This window comes from Rhinolophus ferrumequinum, chromosome 10 (genome assembly GCF_004115265.2).
Source record: "Rhinolophus ferrumequinum isolate MPI-CBG mRhiFer1 chromosome 10, mRhiFer1_v1.p, whole genome shotgun sequence".
In the NCBI taxonomy this organism is placed as follows: domain Eukaryota; kingdom Metazoa; phylum Chordata; class Mammalia; order Chiroptera; family Rhinolophidae; genus Rhinolophus; species Rhinolophus ferrumequinum.
Window position 1 is genome coordinate 18,854,940 of NC_046293.1, and position 19,932 is coordinate 18,874,871.

Sequence of the window (19,932 nt, forward strand, 5' to 3'; positions counted from 1 at the left end):
AAATAAGGTGGAGGCTAGATAACCATAGAACACCTAAAAATGCTTTTGAAGCATGAACTAACAAGTCCAGAAAAATAAAGGCTAACAATAGAGAGAAAAATATGCCACAAAAGACTCTAGGTCTTGTTGGCATGAGGGAGGACATTAATAACTTCAATATTAATGTAACAGTAAGAGAGACGCCAGCCTGGAATAGCAGTCAGAGGTAGGAATGCTTCATATTGAATGAGAGACTGTGAGAGAGAGGAGGTATTCCCAGTTAGTAAAATAGGCCATATAATAAATGATTACCGCCAACAGCCAAAGAATAGACAGTTACCAAATGTGAGACGATCCTTGGTTGCAACTGTTAACTATGCATATACGTTTTACAAGCCCCAGAATCTTTGCGAACAGAAAAATAGGTGGGAAAATTAGTTCGACTTTGGTATAGCCCTGGAGAATTTTTATTCTCTTCTCATAGTACATTTTATGCTTGGCACAATTCTAAAATGGCCTCCCAAATTCTGGTGTACACGTCCTGTGTAATCTACTTAACCTTGAATGCCTTCTGTATAATCCTCTTTGAGTTCAGACAGAATTTGTGACTGTGATTAGATTACTAATCAGTTGACTAATCGAGAGGGACATTATAGGCCTGTCCTAATCAGGTAGGTCTTTAAAAGGGACTGGATTTTCCCCGAAGTTAGAGAGATTCAAACATGGAAGCATTACAGGGCCTATCAAGGGGATCACATGGCACGGAATTATGGGTGACATGTAGGAACTGAGAGTGGCTTCCGGCTGAAAGTCAGCAAGAGAATGGGGGTCAGCCTTACCACTGCAAGGAGCTAAATTCTTCCAACAATCAGTTATCTTGGAAGAGGACTCCATGCTCTAGGTGAAACCCTAGCCCTGGCAGACACTTTGATTTCAGCGCAATGAGACTGTGAGCAGAGGACCCAGCTAACCCAGACTCCTGAACATAGAAACCATGAAATGATAAGTTTGTATTGATTTAAGCCGTTAATTGTTTGGTAATTTGTTATGCTGCCGTAGAAAAAGAATATGGCACCTTATATAGAGCCTAAGCCTCTACAATAACATTTTCCTAAACATGCCCCATCCCTTCCCAACTTTGTCTCTATACTCAGGTATTGTCTTCCATAGAATGATTTCTGTTATATATGTCTGTCTGTTTGAGCCATAATTTATGGCCCATCTCACTTGCCATCTCCTTGTTGACAGTTTTCCCTGTTTCCATAGATGAATGTTGTCTCTCTCTGCTCTGAATATCCAGTATACTTTGTGTCTCTTTCATGTAACTTACATGTTTTCTTTGCATAAGAATTATTTGTATACATGGTTTATACTTTTTATTTTAAATTTGTTGATTTGAATAGGAAATACATACATTCAAGTATTCTAAACATGAGAAAGAATATATAATGAAAAGTAAGTATTCTTAGGTCAATTCACCAGTACCCTACTCCTCTGGTCCATAGGTAACAATTCTTTTATATACCTCCTCCCTCTTTTATATACAAACTAACATAGTGTTTATCATTTTTTCTTCATTGTGAGATGTTTGAAGAATCCATGTCTTTTTCTTTCGTGTATTAACTTCCTCAGGTATTACCTAAGTATTTAAAATCTACTGAATTTAATCTTTTCTATCAAACCTTTCGTTGACGTTACTTATATTAACTCTAATACCATTTTGACAGACACTTTGATTAAATGCTTTCCTTAATATGGACTCAAAACTTTTCTGAACATTTTACTGTTTAGGGTGAACGCTGTATATCAAAAAGTGCCAAAGGCTCATAAGTACACGTATAACACGTGTTTACTGGATTAGAACTATGTGGACAGGTATTTCTGAATGGGATATTAATATTAGCAGGTGTACCCTTTATGTCGTCTCGGGTAGTCCTGCCGTTCTCTTGGCAGAGTGGTTATTGTATGAGGGGTCTTAATGGGGATAGGATTGGGAACACTGCAATAAAGGGGTTTCAATTATATAAGAATTTGTGAAAAAGTAGTTCTTTGAACTGAGTCTGAAATATTATATTTATTGCCTGTTCCCATGAAGCTGTTGGGCAAATAAAGCTTATAACAGTTCCTGAAATTCTATAAATTTAAAACAGTAGAAAACCTAACCTTTTTGATACGTGAGCATGATTCTGGGGCCTTATATTTTGTTAAAGTTTTTACTAGTTTGCCTCTCTGCACCTAGTTGTTTTAAGTGCCTTATTAAAAGTATTGACTACTTCCAAGCTTGTTTTTCCTCTTACCGATTCTGGGAGTATCCAATTCCCTTTCCTAATTGGTGAAATTACACTGAGTGGGAAGGGGAAAAAAAAAAAAAAAAAAAAAAAAAAGATCCTCAGAGAGTACAAACCCCTGTGACTCTTTTTTCAGCTCTCACCTCTTCTTCATTGTTTGCTTCATTTTTCTTAGACCTGATTCTTGCACATGGCTTCCAGGAGAAAGGGACTTCTGTCAACTCTCTTCTAGTTTCTAAATTAAAAATAAAAAATCTCATACACATGTCTGACCCCAGCTTGGATCAGATGTTTCTCCCTCCCTCCTGGCCAAACAGCTGTGGCCTGGAGTGTAGGCGGGGTTTTCAAGAAGATGCCAGCTCATACTCTAGCTACATAATTACAGAGAAGGGGTAGTAATATTTTTCAGAAGGTGGTGGGATAAGAGGAAGGGGTTGAGAGACAAGGGGACAATAAACATAATACCTTTCAAAATGGGGAAGAAATGGAAAGGTCTGGAACATGTAGCTCCTTAGGAGGGTGCTTATCAGGAGTCAATAGGAAAACATTTGGGGTATGTATAGTTAGGGTTCTCCAGAGAAACAGGACAAATGGGATGATATGTATGTCTCCATATGAGGTTATAGGTCTTCAGAAATACATCTATGGAGATAAGCAGCTGAAAATCTATGCAAATTTGACGTGTAACTGGGGAATAGTTTAGTATCTGAAAAATTAAGCTTGGCTTAAAGCCAGTTATCTGTACAAGGGGAAGAAAAAAAGTGCCTGTTAGGTGAGAATTGTGTGTGTTAACTTTCCAGAAACAAATCTTTTATGTTTTTAATGAGTAAAATCAGTTGCTTGAAATCATTTACCTTTTTCTCAATGGACTTATCAGCTTTGCTCCTTCAGGATACACTTTTGCAAAGCTTAACATTGACCTGTCAGGCACAGGAGAAATGTTTAGAAGGTCCAGCTCTAACATCATAAAGTAGAACAAAGAAGGGTGGAATTGGAGCTGGGAGAAAATAAATTGATCACTAGCACACCTTAGAACCATGATTTATTTCAAAAATTTTTGGCTTGGGATTCCTAGACTGTATGGGTAGTATAAATTTAAAGCTGAAAGAATTGAGGGGAGGTCATAGTTAAGAATTCTCAGGGCGGATTTTTCATGCTTCCCAGAGCTGAGGCTGAGGCAAGTTTTTTTCATCTTCTTGTATGGTAGTCGTACCCAATCAGGTAGCCTTTTGAAGGTACCAGGTTTCTATAGAGATTTGGATCTCATCTGGTCAAAGGCTGTAAGCACTCAAGCCCGTTGGTTACCTACCTGGAAAACCTCCCAGCGTAACTACAGGTAAGGTCCCAAGCCCATTGCTCTTGTTAGCAATTACGTCTTTGTTTTTGGTCCCTGGGGATTTCAGTCACACTCTTGAGAGCTCCTAGCTGCAGTTTTCTGTCCACACAGGGCATTATTTATTTTCTTTGTTTCATTTCTGCACCAGTGTAGGTCTCCCTCCAGCCACCCTCCCGCTCTTTGTCATGACTTTCAATGGTATTTATTCTAGGTGCTGAGGATGCAGCTATGAAAAAGAACAGACATCCTACATTCTCATAGAGCTCTTGTTTTAAAGGGGGAAAATAAACATATATCAGGTGATGATAAATGCTATGAAGAAGAGGGAGCAGGGATAAAGAAATAAAGTAATGAGGGTGCTGTTTCACTTAGAGTGGTCAGATTAGGCCTTGCTGATAGAGTAGAGTATTTGGTAGGATAATGTCAAAGATGGTAAGTATTAGCAATACATTTGTATAAGGAGCAGCTCATCTTGGTGTCCTAAGCAGTGTTAACTCGTAAGCTGAGCTAAGAAATTGTATATTGCTGTCATATCTCAAGTATTAACGTAAGTTAAAAACGATAATGGGGAAATACCCTGAGGACAATTTCATGAGTCCTGTTAGTCTTTAATGTTTCCTATTATAAATGCTGCCAGTATTGAATAATAAATGAATCTATAAGATAATACGCCAAGCTTCTGACATGCATTATAAATTCATTGTCTTTTTCCAAAGTCTGTCCCTCCTCCTGCATCCACTGTGAATGGCCCACCACCATTCGTCTTATTGCTTTGCCATTCGTTTGCTCTTCCTTCATTTCATCATGCACTTACGTCCCTGCTTGTGTTAGGCACTCACTGAGAATCAGGCAGGATCTAGGGTGAGGTAACTGAAGGTAAGAGGATGCCAAAAAAATCAGTAATCGAGGTGAATAATATTTTAATGCAATCGTTAAAAAAATCAGAATGTATGCGAAAATATCCACGATGAATGAAATACCAAAATTTTAAATAAAGAAGGGATTCAGCCTTGCACTGGTGTGAACCCAGAAGTGAGTGCCTCACTTTCTTCACCTGAGTTTTGGCCCTGCTGACCATGTAAGGGGAATAAGCCATAATGTCTGCCCATAATGAGTTCCCCAGAAAGGCGAGACGGATGGTGAATAAATAAGTACAAAAATAAAAGTCCACTAAGGTCAAAATAATAGAGGCTCCAAGGAGAAGATGTTTGTATTAAAGGGGATAGAGGGATTAGGAAAGAACCCAAGTTATCCTAGACACTTTTTTTTTTTTTTCACTTTAACCAAGTTTTGGCCTCCTTTCAAAATCCCTCTTGAATATGTCCTTTCCTCTTCTCCATACCCATCGTTAATGCTATTTCCTTAGCCCTTTTCTCTCCTGGATTCCTCCTACCTGGTCTACTGCCAGAAAGGCTTTGTTAAAACACAGATCTGATCGTCATCCTCTCCTATTTAAAACCCGGTAATAATTACCAGTTGCCTTCATTATGAAAGCCTGCGTCTCAAGCATTTAATGATCCCACCTCTGCCTCTATCTTGGCATTCTCCCATGGATTTAGTCATACGAAACTCTGTGTGGTTCTCCAAATGGCTTTGCACGTGCCCGCTCCTCTTCGTGGAATGCTCCTGCTTCTCTTCTTTCTTCCAGCTAACTTCTGTTCACATATTAGCACTCAGAACCATAGCTCCCAGGGCTGTGATTTACATGTATCTTTGGTGCCTAACACATACAGGCAGTTAATATTTTTAAAATAACTAGATCAGCTTTGGTGAGAGAGAGTCCGTGCTTTCGTGCCCATGCACAGCTTCCATCCCTGCCACCATGGCTGTTCTGTTCACAGGTTCACTGTGTAAGGCCCAGGATGGGGGCTGGCTGACATTCGCTGGATGAGCCATCCTTTCTACCTGATTGTTCAGTGCTTCTGCTGTAGACACTGTGTTGGGTATTTACACTTCGTGTCCACTTCTGTAGTCATCTACGTGCCTCTTTTTTTCAGACCTCGTTTTGTCTGATCATCCATTTTTATTCCTTATAGACCCCTGATCAGTTAGCAGAGCTGTTGAAGCCACTGCCCATGCATTCCTTACCTCAAACCGCTTCTCTCTCATACAAAGTTGATGAACCTCTCCCTGCTGGCAGAATTTCCTGTCACCACTGTGCTTTAGAGCAATGCCACTCAAATTGACCACGTGAAGGACCTTTTTTAGTTCTGTTTTCAATTCATCACAGTTGGTCCTTAAGCAAAACATAAAACCACACATTTGGTTATTGCAACAATGTCAAGTTGCTATAAATGCTGCCAAATGTATACTGTCTCTTTTTATACTTGTTTTTATATCTTTTTGTGGAATGATAAAAGCAGTGTGTAAACTGGCTTTAGTCTGTGGACGACGTTTTGAGTAACACAGCAGTAGTTCACTCCTGCATGAGGCTATAGTGTGACAGCAGTTTTCATTTTGCACCAGTGTATTGAGCTGATTCATCTATGAGCTGCATGGTTTTTGCAGGAGCCACTCCTTGAGAGTTGCGTAAAGGTTTGTTATTTCATCTGGCTAACGTTCCTTCCAATTTATTATCTGGGCCAGGGATATCAGAGGCTTCTGCTTTCCCTTTCTATCATAACGACCCTTTTTTCACAGGTCAGAAAACCAGTGTTTGTGTTCTGGCTGCTGCTAAGTTTATCCATCCCAATTATGTACTCAAGGACCAGGTACATGACCAGATGGTTATTCTGCAGATACCTTTAGCCAACTGTGAGATAGTTGTGGGCTGGGACTCCATTTATTATCTGGCTTCCATATCCTTCCACTCTGGGTGGAACTGGGTGGCCTTAAAGGTATTTTGGGTACCCTGGTGTCAATGCCAGTGTAGATCCATATCCAGCGGTCCCTGGAATGGTTAGGTATTACTCTTCCACCAGTGTTGGTTTACTCTGGTGAATGGCGGCACATCCCCTTGGAGAGTGACTGGAGAAACATTGCCTGTTTTGCTCAAAGGGAGTCAGCTTACCCTTACATTGGTGGGTACTATGTCTCTGAACTGGCTTCCAACTGGACACTGCACACAAATCTTGTACTCTCTATTCTTGGAACTTTTTGGTCATATAAGTCAAAAAATAGCCTCATTCACTACTTGTTATGTGTTGAATTGTGTCCCCCTGCCCAAATTCATATGTTGAAGTACTAAACCCTAGTACTTCACAATGTGACCTTATTAACAAATAAGGTCGTTGCAGATATACCTAATTAGGACGAGGCCATATGGAAATAGGTTGTGCCCCTAATCCAATATGCCTGGTGTTCTTATAAAAAGGAGAAATTTGGACATAGAAAATACACACGCAGAGAATACTATGTGAAAATGAAGACATTGATCAGGGTGGTGCTCCCACAAGCCAATGAATGCCGAAAGATTGCCGACAAATCACCAGAAGATAAGAGATGGAACGATTCTCACAGCCCTCAGAAGGAAACAGCCCTGCTGACACCTTGATCTTGGACTTCTAGCCTCCAAAACTGTGAGACAGTAAATATCTCTTAGTTTGGGGTACTTGGTTACAGCAACCCTAGCAAAGTAATATATTACCGATCTCTTTTGCCTCTACAAAGCAATATGGCTAATGATTTATTAGCCATCGCCACAGATCCTTGTAGGTCAAGGTTCTCTGGTTGCTGTTTTGACCTCACTGCCTTTTATAGCAAATATATTCACCTCGATTCTGATGGGTCAGTGCTTTCTCTGGGGCCTGCTGTTTTGCAATATTATCACTCCCATTGATAGCCCATTAGTGTTTTAGGACCTTCGTAAGGTTTTCTTGCTAGAAGTTAAATTCTGAGTCACAGGAAAGTGTATATCGATACACTTTACTCTCTCTAGCATTCTTCCCCCTTCCTCAGCTTAACACCCTGGAGATCCACTTTCATTGTGTGCCCCCAATTCTTGCTGCTACATGTCAGACAGACTCAGCAGCTTTTCGGGGAAGAAGCTGCTTCTTCCCATAGCAAGGACTGCATTTCATAATTGGAGCAACTGTAAGTAGAATCTAACCTTAGTGATTGGTCTAGAGGCAAGAGGCAATGAGGGGAGGCAGGGCCCATCTTCAGGAGGACATCTTCCTTGGGTGTGGCCTTTGCAAGGTCTCCCAGCACCTGGAGGCTGCTGTAATTTATAAAAGGGGAGGGAGTAGATCCTCCCGGCCCAGGGGGTCAGCAGCATCTGAGGGTTCATGTTCTCACGTGCACCCACCCAGATATCACCATTGCCTGTCTCACTATCCTGCTTTCTCCCTGTCAGAGACCTAATTACATCCGGGAGACCTGCTGGGGATAAAAGATTCAGTTTTCTTTCTAGTTCGGCTACTCAGTCACATCTTAGGCCTGATTTTAAGTATAGTCTGCTCTCTGGCTACAAGAGGTAAGGTTCACTTAAACGCTGACATGGAGTTTTTCTGGTTTGTATGGTGTGCCCTGAATTAATAAATACGTAGCCTACCCAGGCCTGCCAGTCCAACACTTCAAAGCCTCTAGAGCAGTGAACAAATACTCCAAAATCATCATAGTTATGATTAACTGCCTGTCTTTCAAGTATTAGAGCCGTTGCGTCAGCTTGTACTTAACCCCTTCCTTCTGTACCTCATTCCAGTCTCCCTCAGGTAAAAGTCTTAGTCATTATCCTGCTGTTACATGTTAAGAGTTATCACCACTCATTTATCATTAGAAATTGAATCCTTGCTGCCCCCTAACCAGCGAATGATAAAATTCCAGAATCCCATTCTGAGAGTCTGTTTTCCAGCACCACTTCTATTACCAACAGTCTTAATTGAATTTTCTCCAAAAGCAGACCCTGAAGTAAGGATTTAGGGCAGGCAGTGTGTTTGTGAGGTAATCTCGGGAAACCTCTGGAAGAAGTGGGTCCTCTCGGTGAAGGTCCCTTAGGGAAGCTGTCAGTATCAGTATGACTGTCCACAGCAGTGGCAAGAGATGAGACAAGGGGATGTAGTGTGGGCATTAACAGTCTCCTGCGTGGCCTTATAGGGTTGTTAGGAAGAGTGCAGAGGTAAAGCAAGAGCATAGAGGAAACTAGCACACAATAAGCACTCAATAAATTTGCTATTATTTGTATTGATGCTTAATTATAATACAAATAGTTTTTGTTTTGTTTGCTTTTGCAGTAGGAAAGCATTCATTTCAGGATAACTTTAATTAGTGAACTTTCCTAATGCGTTTGAAGTGTGATTTGCTTTGTGAGTATTTCCAAACTTCCAATTTTCCACAAAACGTCTGTTTCGTTAGTGAGGTCCTCCCATAAGCCCTGACTTGTGATTGAACTATAACAATGAGATGATGACTGGCCTTCATTTCGTCCTGATGACCTACATGTCCAGTAGTTTGCTCTTGCACTGCAGTTATTTTGAAGCTAATCTCTTCAACCCAGTTTTTGTAATTTCTTTCACTTCTTGTTAACATTAGTGAAAGAAAATGAAAATTTCAATTCTTCCCTATTTCAAAAGAAACTATGTTATTTATGGGTTTCAGGCCTCGGGAAAATCCTTACTTACGGTGCAAATAGTAATTATAACTCTCAGAGAAAATTTCCGTTGCACTTGTGAACCAATGATATAAATTTAGAACACAAAATATGATTTTTCCTATTTTTGAATCATTCATTTTCCACTTCTCTTTGGTTTCATCATTATTTTATCATCAGCTAGATTGAGAAAATGAAATTAATTTTTCATTTTTTGAAATACATTTTTCAAAGGAACATTTTAAAGCAAAGTGTGTAAGGCAAAGTACCAATTAATAATTTTATAGGTGAAACTTTTTGGAAGGAGAGGTAAGTTAGGGATGGCATGAGAAGAGTGAGTGTGGTAGGAACAAAATGTTACTATAGAGTTATATATAAAATAAGGGTCACAGATTTAAAAAAATATATATCAACACTTTAGTTGGATAATATATGTAGTTCAAAAATAATAATAGCTGGCAAATTGCTGGGAGAATTGATAAAGTAGTCATTTGGTGTCACCAAGAAGAAAATAAATTGAACTGTGGAAGACAGCAAAGGTTAATCACAAACAAGTCATGTCAAAGTAATTTAGTAGTATCTTTGTGATATCCAGGCAAGCTCAATGAGTAAACAAAATCTAATTAGCTTAGTGTATATAGAATGTTTAATATTCTTCTTTTTTGGGTATATTAGATATGGTGACATTTCATGAAGAGAAAGGCTAATTATAGAAATAACAGATTGTATATAGAAATAATGGAGTAAAGTAGAAATTACAGTGACAGAAAATTTGAATATTGAAATAGCTTTAATTAACATTCAAAATAAAATTGGTGAGTTAAAATACTTTTATTGTCATTTATATATTTAAATTGATTTCTCCAGTTTATTTAAATCATATTAATATATTATTGTTAATGTTTTTAGGTGTGATACTGGTATGCTTTAAAGAAGGGAGTCCTTATCTTTTAAACACACATACTGAAATATTTACAGAAATGTTCTGATACCAGGGATTCCCTTCACAGTGGGAGAGTATATAGATTAAACAAAATTGCCCATAAGTCAGTGATGTTTGAAGATGGGTGATGGTTACATGGGGGGGTCTGTTATATGAGTTGTGATCAAACAATACAGTAAATGTTTAAATAAAAACAATTATTACAGTAAAAGACACATTGCCCTTAATCCCCTTCAAAATACTCCCCCTTGCTTTGCACACACTTATCCCATCATTCTTGCCACTTTCTCAAGCAGTTCTGGAAGTCCTCTTTCATGAGTGTCTCTAGTTGCACTGTCATGGCTGCCTTGATGTCCTGAATCATTTTGACTTTGGGAAGAGCCAGAAGTCACATGGTGCCAGATTCAGTGAATAAGGTGGATGAGGACACACCGTAATGTTTTTATTTGACAGAAATTGCCATGTACCAGAAATGATGTATGACACAGAACGTTGTCGTGGTGGAGGATGATTTACGGCACACTTTAAACCACACCTTCTCTCAACTGTAGGTCACACCTGACTGTCTACACACCAAACGAGTTGAAACTTGTCACACATACACACTGTTACTAAGGTTTGATGCTCTACTCCCATATTGAAAATCCCTGCCTTTCCGTTGGATGGCACTCGGCAGTAGCATTCACCATATTTCAGCTCATCCCCCCCCCACCCCCCGCTCCCACTCCAGTTCAAGCAGTTGTTTCTCAGTCTAGTTGTGTAGGATGCAGCTTCCTGGCCCATGTTGGTATTATGAGCCTTGTGCTCCACCTGGCTGAGTCAGTCAGTCGCCAGCCATCAATCAGTCAGTCAGCCGCTCACGGCAGCTCATGGCAGCCCAGTTCCAGGTCGAGCTGTTGTTCACAATCTTAGCTGTAGAGGGCGCAGCTCCCTGGCCCATGTGAGAATCCCACAGGTGAAACTTCGCGCGTTAGGAGCACAGCGAGCGAGCGTTCCAACCACCTGAGCCATCAGGCCACCCTATATTTTGTGATCACAACAGAAAGCCTCTGTGTCTTACTTTGCTTCTGGTACAGCAATTTCTGTCAAATAAAAACATTACAGTGTGTCCTCATCCACCTTACTCACTGGATCTGGCATCTTGCAACTTCTGGCTCTTCCCCAAAATCAAAATGACCATGAAAGGTAAACGTTTTGAAGCGATTCAGGACATCAAGGCAGCCATGATGGCACAGCTAAAGACACTCACGTGAGAAGACTTCCAGAACTGCTTCAGAAAGTGGCGAGAACAATGAGATAAGTGTGTTCGAAGTGGGGGGAGGGTATTATGAGGGGGCTTAATGGCAATCTGTCTTTTACTGTAATACATTTTTAAAAATTTAAACTTTCACCATATTTTTTTATTATACCTCGTACTATTCTGTTTACTTTTGAATATGTTTAACATTTTTCATAATAAAATTAATAAATCGTGATATATTGCTAATATTTAACTTATAAATAGATGTTAATTATGCTTTCTTTGTCCAGTTATAGTTAATAATTTCACAATCTAGGAGCAATAATAGTCACAAAGACCTAGGGAAGAAAATAAACCGTTTCTTTTGGCAAGGTTGTGGGCAGAAGACTCAATTTTAAGTAAGTGTTTTGTGAACTAAATGGATTTTTAAGCCAAAGGGACCTTGAGAACTTTCTGTTCCAGTTTCTACATTTGCAAATGAAGGTTTGGAATTTGGGTGGCCTGGTTATTTCGTATCATGACTCAGACTGGAGTCTGGGTCTCAGGTTTTGGTCTGGGATTTTTCCCACTCCATCAGATGTCTGTCTACAAAAGTAATGGAAGATTCTTTTAGGTCACTGAGACTCAGTTGCCTGTACAGGGGAAAACTGCAGTGGCAGCAGTGCTCAGTGATCAAAGTCGAAATCATAGCTCTGCAACATACGAGCTGTGAAACCTAGAATGATTTATTCTACCACCCCAGGTGTCAGTTTTCTCATATGTAAATTGGAACAAATAATATTTCCTGTTGTGAGTATTAAAAGAAATAGTGTATGTTAAAATGATAGTATTATAGTAGAATCTACATTCCAGAGACTTTATATTAAATGACATTATGTACTTTTAGGAAATAGCTGGCACATAGTGTACACTCAATGGATACTTGATAGATAGTATTATAATTGTTGTCATTAATTGTCATCTTCATGCTATCAAGGTAGTAAAGAATTTTGAATTTTAAAATTTCATGTATAAACTGCAGGCTTATGATTGAGAACACTGTAAATCAGTATATATGTGTGTATATATATATACACACACACACACATATATTTATATATATATATATATATATACACACACAGTGTGTAGGCTGCGACATTAGATAACTTTTTTTAAAGCAGCTTTTTTGAGAGAGAATTCTCATACTTTTAAAGTTCACCCACTTAAAGTATATAATTCAGTGGTTTTTAATAATATCACCGTTGTGAAACCACATCACAATCTAATACTAGAATATTTTCATCACCTAAAAGAGAAACTCTTATAGATGGATTAGGAGACATTTCCCACTCCTCCCATCACCCTGGCCCCAGGCAACCACTAATGTACTTTGTGTGTCTATAGATTTCCCTGTTGTGGACATTTTATGTTAATGGAATCGTACAATGTGTGGTCTTTTATGACTGTCCTCTTTCACTTAGCATGTTTTCAGAGTTCATCCACATTGTTGTATGTGTCAGTACTTTGTTTCTTTCTATTGCCAAGTAATGTTCCATTATATGAATCTTTTTACAAATTACAGAATACTTTACACTTTCCTAACTCCCTATGTTTGGGATGGAAGATGACTAAATGTAGCTCTATTCTAGGTGAATGAGGGAATTCCACACTTTTTTTTTGAGGGATTATAATAGTAACCTGAATCATCTACTGGGAAAAACAGTCACTATATATACATGCGCCTAACATTACCCAATTGTGATTTAGGATAAGAAGTATAGAGGAAGGAGAGAAGAAGGAAAGAGGAAAAGAAGGGGAATTAAGACAAGGGATGAAAAAAAGGAGAGTTGAAGAGAATATTTCAGAGACTGGGTGATTATGCATTAGGGATGCTCTAGGACATTCCTGCAGTATGTGAGAGGTTGACATTGGCTCCTTAACAGCTTGAGGAATTGGAAAATCTATTGAATCATACCTTAATTAGGCAACGTTTGCTATGGGTTTGTTTTTGTTTTTGTTTGTTTTTCTGAGCATCGACATTGATTTTGCCCTTCACCTAGTAGATATAGGCGAGAGAAATTAAATTTTCAGAAATTTAATAATTTTATATTGAATTGCAAAATTTTCACTTCTATCCCCTAACAAATATGTTTTTTTTTTTTTAAATGATTTGGAGAGTATAACAGTGATAGTTTTCTGATTTTAACTTTCAGGGTTATAATTCTAGTCTTTGCTACATTCCTACCTAGGATACTAGATGATCAGTATCAGGAGGTCTTGTTAATCTGAACTTTAAAGGAACAATAACTTTTTAAACACCACTGCACTCCCTCTTGCGTCCTTTCAGGTCTAAAATTCTATGATTTGCTATCATGTTGCTTGTTTCTCTTTTAGGTGAGCTTTAAGGCTAACACCCTATTAACTAAACAAGGTTTATATCAAAACAGTCAGATTATTATTATTATTATTATTTTAAGAATGTCTATAGAGAAAAGTAAAAATTATTGCCAGGAGACATCAAAAGCTAAAAGAATATTCCACCCATACCCTTGTTAAAACTCAAGTCTGATTCTAAAAGGAGAGAATCAAAACAAAATCACTTCCCATTCAGCTTCTCCTGGGAAGAGAAGAGTGCCCTTCCCTGCTGATGGTTATGAGGATGTACCAAATGTTATGTACAAAGAACACGTCCCACTTTTCTGTGAGGCAACGGGGACATGACAATATTTAGACTACAAATGGGCCAGTATTGCTCCTCTTAATTGTTGAAAGGGTTGCTATCACTGGTCGTACACCTTTAGATGTTCCTCGATTCATGCTTTTGACATTAGCAGCCACTGAGAACACACATGGCATATTTAGAGAACAGTAGTGCCTCTGAATGCTATAGCACAGACAGCATGGAGCTGGGGAGGCAGGAACAGGGCCTTTGGGTTGGGGAATAGCTGCCTGGGGAGGTGGGAGCAACAGCAAGCCTAGGGAGAATTGTATGCCTTGGGGAAATTAAACACTTTTCTGATGGTGCTGAAGAAAACCATTAGTGACTTCCTCTGACAGGTACAACTGCTCATTATTTATCCTAGCAAAGGAGGCCCACCATAATTCCTGCCCCTACCAGCCCTTAGTTATAGCCATCATCATATTTTCTCTTCCCTAAACATGCCTTGCAGTTTTTTTTGTTTTGGTTTTGTTTCGGTTGTTTTTTTGCTTTTATGTCTGTGCTTATGCTGTATCTTTGCCTGGGTACTTAACTATACCCTTAATCTATGTTTGGAAACTCTGACTTCAGGCAATATTAGCTTCCTTCTCTGTGCTCCATAGCACCTGTGGAAATCTTATAATGTGGCATATTCCCTTGTGGTTATGTTTACACATATTCCCCCCTCCCCCGACTTTACTTTCTTAAAGGGCAGGGATTATGTTTTATTCATGGTTGTATTTTATACTCCTGGCACTATTTTTGGCCTACGATAAATATTTGTTTGATGGAAGGCAGAGATAAAATATTCAAGTGCATGAAGGAGAAAGTGTGAAAATAAAGTATATTATCTTTAAAACAATTGTAACATATTGTTTCACTGGGTTTTACTTTGAACCCAGTACTGTTCAACAATGTAAAGAAATATAATCCTGCAGGTGTTTATTAATCAACTGTAAGACTAGAGAGTTACAAGCATGTATACCAGCCTGTCCCAGAGGCAGCTTGAAGTAGAGGTAGAGAAGATGAGATGAATATGCCCCAGTTCTTTGAATTCATTGGCAAAAATAATTTAAAAATCCATCCAGTAGATAATGAGCTATATTAGGTAGGAAGCAAATGGTCGTCATTTGTGATTTTAGCCAGCCTTTCCCTGAAAAATGTCTTAAGCACACGTCTGCTCATTGTGCATTACTTCTCTAGAAAGGCTTTGTTTGGACAAATCACAAAGAAAATATGTAGTATTAGAGTGAGTTTTTAATAACAGAAAGGTTTAATGATGAAGAGAACACAGTGGTACACATAACTACATTATTCATTTGCGTTCCTTTTCCCGTCTTCGCCAGTATTGGTTTTGCCTCATTCTGGCTCTCTGGATTGACATGCCCTTCAGGATCGAGACCAGACTTGGTTCATCCCGGCTGCAAATAACTTTATGGAACTGTTCATTCCAGATTTCAGTCAATGGTCCTCAAACCTGGATGTATGCTATAATCCCCGAGAAGCTTGATTAAAAACCAGACAAACAAATGTTTGGACTCTTAAGAGTCTCTGAGTATGGCCAGAACACCCACAATTTTTTGTTTCTGTCCACAAGTTTATTCAACACCAAACAATCGCTCCCAGTTTGCTGAGATTATTTTCTCTCCACAAGCTTCTTCAACATCTAATAATCACTCCAATTTGACTGAGGTGGTTGACCCTTCCGCTTCTAACTGGAATTTGGTAGCTGACCCAGCCCCAGCCTGAGCTGTCTTGTCGGCTCCAGCAGGCACCGCACTCCGTCTGTAGGTGTCTCTGTCAGCTTGCCCTCATGTGAGGCTTGCAGGTCGCTCACCCTCCAGACGTTTGGGCCTTGGCCTGCCTGTCTCAGGCACAATCTCGGGGGGGGGGGGGGGGGGGGGGGGGGAAGGGGGGAGCAGGTGGAGATAATCACAGAGATACTGGATATCCCCGTTGGTAAGGTAGCAGTAGACATGTCTCCAGGCCAACTGTTCCTTCACATAGCCTCGTGATTTGAGAGACTGCCTGGCTCTCATGACGTATGTGAAGATCAGGCACATCCTTGTCTGCCAGCTCAGGGTGTTTAGGCCTGTGAGCATCCTTCTTGGCCACCATCACTGCCTCCTTAAAAAGCAATCCAGTTCTTCTTGGGCATCCACATCTCTACGGCTTCTGCGTCTGGGTCTGGAGCTGGAAAGGCCACTCACATGTTTAATATACCCCATAATTTGAAACCACTGGTTTGTATCTTTCATGTTTAATATATCCCTGGGATCAAATAACTCTGTGTCACCTTTTCAAGATTCAGCTATTCCTGGATTCTTTAAATATCCATCAAATGGTGCATGCATACGTAGATAGTGCTTGTTATGGGCTGAATTGTGTCTCCCCCCCTAAATTTCTATATTTAAGCCCCCCAGTATCTCAGAATGTGACTGTATTTGGAGATAGGGTCTTTAAAGAGATAATTGCATGAAAATTTGGTCCTTAGGATGGGCCCTAATCTAATATGACTGGACTGGGGTCCTTGTAAGAGCTGGAAATTAGGACATCAACATGCACAGAGGGAAGACCATGTGAGTCACAGGAAGAATACAGCCATCTGCGAGCCCGCGAGTGAGACCTCAGGAGAAAACCAACCTGCTGCAACTTTGATCTCAGGTTTCCAGCCTCCAGAATTGTAAGAAAATAAGTTTCTGTTGTTTAAGTCACCCAGTGTGTGGTTATGGTAGCCCCAGCAAACTAATCCTTGTTGTGCATCTTCTATGTACAAGCCATTGTACACTTTTTTGAACCCCCTAGAATATTGCTAGCTTTTGTGTGTGCGTAGAGAGAGAAGGGGGGAAAATGTAAGCGAGGAGCTAAGAGTTACTCGTGAATGCTATGGTATGGCCTCTTCCCTGTTGCCCACAGACTTTAGAATTCCTTTCATATAACTCTCAGTTAGCAGGTATTCTTAATGCTTAATTCTTAATTGTCCAAACTTCTACTTGCTTCTCTGAGTGAAGTCAACAAATCAAAGTTGTCTAACTATAGATTGACATTCTGGTATCACAGGACACTTAATGTAGTTACAGGGCACTTTCTTTCTATGTGACTGTAGTCAAAACAATGCCAACAATTATTGATTTTTTGTTCACTGGAATTATGAAGAACAGAAAGAAGGAGATATAGGCCATTAACTAATCTTAGTACCCTCTTATTATCTCCCACTTCTGTGGGCTATTTTATTTATTTATTTATTTATTTTTAAGAGGTGTTTTTTTTTTTTTTTTTTTTTTTTTTTTTATTGGGGAAGGGGAACAGGACTTTTATTGGGGAACAGTGCGTACTTCCAGGACATTTTTTCCAAGTCAAGTTGTTGTCCTTTCGATCTTAGTTGTGGAGGGCGCAGCTCAGCTCCAGGTCCAGTTGCCGTTGCTAGTTGCACGGGGCGCAGCCCACTATCTCTTGCGGGAGTTGAGGAATTGAACTTGCAATGTTGTGGTTGAGAGGATGCGTTCCAACCAACTGAGCCATCTGGATGGGAGCTTAGCGGCAGCTCAGCTCAAGGTGCTGTGTTCAATCTTAGTTGCAGGGGGCACTGCCCACCATCCCTTGCGGGACTCGAGGAATTGAACTGGCAACCTTGTGGTTGAGAGCCCACTGGCCCATGTGGGAATCGAACCGGCAGCCTTCGGAGTTGGGAGCATGGAGCTCCAGCCGTCTGAGCCACCGGGCTGGCCCTCTGTGGACTATTTTAGATGCCATATTGGAAATACAGTTGTCATATTAAAAGTCCACATTAACTTTTTATTCTAATTCAACAAATATTTATTGTGTATCTAAAATATACCCATTACTAGGCTAGAAATTAAGTATACAGAGATGAATGAAGTATGGTTTCTGTCCTAAAGGAGTGTGCATTTCAATAAATATAACAGGAAATAAAATGCATCCGTAGAATAGAAAATAAATAAGGGGGAAAATGACTATTTTGGTTTAGTAAGTAATCCAATTTAGTAGTTCTGAATCTGGATGGTTATTAGAATTACAAAGAGGGTATTTTAAAAATAGAGTCCCAAATTCCACCTCACATCAACTTCTTCAGAGTTTTCAGGCATAGGACCGTTGATTCTGTGTTTACAAAAGTTTCCTCTGGTCTCTTATACTCACCAAGACAGAGGTCTGATGGACATTAACTGTGTGTGTGAAGTTGAAGCTGACACTCAAGTAGGGAGATGGGTGATGGCCCATGTGCTAAGGATTGCTGAATCCATTTTCAGAGTACAATGTACTATGTGATTTAAAAAAAAATATTAGTGTCTCAAGATATAAATAGAATAAATAAAATATTGTTTTTAATCAAACTAAGGAATCTTGGAGGTAAGTGACAGAAACGCAACTCAAATTAGCACAATCCTAGAAGGGCGTGCACTGGCTCACGGCATGAGAAGGGCTGTCTGGGGTAGTCCTCTAAAGCAGTGCTATCGGTAGAGTAGCCATTAGCCATTTATGGCTAAATGTTTCTTGACACATGGCTAGATTTGCTGTTAAGTATAAAATGCACACTGGATTTTAAAGACAGTATACAAAAAGAATGTGTTCTGATAATTTTTTATACTGAAAACATGTTGAAATAATGTTTTGTATATATTGGGTTAAATAAAGCATTAAAAATTTAATTTATGTGTTTTTACTTCTTTTTAATATGCCCATATATTGGCTCACGTTATGTTTCTGCTGCTCTAGAATCACTGGGACCAGGGGCTCTATGCCTCTAGGACTCTGTCTTTCATCTCTGCTTCTCTCTGGGTGTCAGCCTCCTTTCCTCTAGTTGCAGAGGACTTTTCTTCTAGAAGCAGGAATCATGCTGTAGGCAGCCCCGGGCTTTTTAGGAGAGAATAGTGTTTCTACTAAGTAGGAAAGGGAACTTCTCTTCCAGATCCCACTTTGAAAATCCTGGGGAAGAATTTCAACTGGTGCAGCCAAAGTCATGAACCAATCACTGTGGCTAAGAAAATGGGATACTATGATTGGCTGCATCTGGGCTAGGTGTTCAGGCCTGTAGCTGGGCCAGGAGACAAGATAAGGTTGTCAGTTATTACACGAACCACGTGGGTAGTTAGGGGAGGAATTTCCCTCTATTTTTCCAAACAGTAATGTTAACTAAGATTTATTGAGTGCTTACTATGTACCAGGCATTGTGCTAAGCATTTTACATAGATTATCTCATTTAATATGGACAGCAGCTATTTTGAGGTAGTCTGATAGGCATCTCAGATGTAATAAATCTCAAACCCCGACCTTCTATTATCTTTCTAACCTTAATAAATAGATGAACATCCATACCGTACTCAAGCGAAATAACCCAGAAATCATCCCTGATTCATTCCCTCTTTTCCCCTTCCTTCCTTCCGTTCATTTATCTTTCTTACATAGTTAAGTCTTCTTTTCTGTGTCCATTCTTACACAGCAGCCAGAATAATTGCTTAAAAACATAAAGCATAAATAAATCAATCCCTTCAATGAATGAAGTCTAAAACTTTTCCTCATAACCTGTAAGGCCTGGCATATCTGGCTCCTGGTTAATTTTCCAGCTTTATCTTGTGCCACACCCCTTGTCACTCACTATGCTTGTTACATAGGTCTCCTTTCATGCCAAGCTCTTTTCTGCCTCTGGCCTCTACTCTTCCTGGAATGATTTTCTAGTTTGCTGAATGGCTAGCTCATTCTTCTCATTTGTGTCTCAGTTCAAATGTCACCTCCTCAGAGAGGCTTTATTCTGAACACCTTGCAGAAAGTGGATCTGCAGTTACTCTCTTATCACACTGTTTCATTTATGGCATGTCATAATTTGTATTTCTCTTATTTATTTGTTTATCATCTGTCTCCTTTACTACAATGTATAAATGCCATCATCACATCAGCTTGTTCTATCTTATTCACATTATCTA

The 19,932-nt window shown here is 39.5% G+C and overlaps 1 protein-coding gene and 1 pseudogene across 5 annotated transcripts in view; one reads left to right on the forward strand and one right to left on the reverse strand.

Moving 5' to 3' along the window:
* The window catches only part of ANKS1B (ankyrin repeat and sterile alpha motif domain containing 1B), a 914,119-nt gene that overhangs the window by 34,449 nt on the left and 859,738 nt on the right, over nucleotides 1-19,932 (forward strand). The window lies entirely within an intron of this gene.
* On the reverse strand, nucleotides 15,667-16,157 carry LOC117028245 (40S ribosomal protein S10-like; annotated as a pseudogene).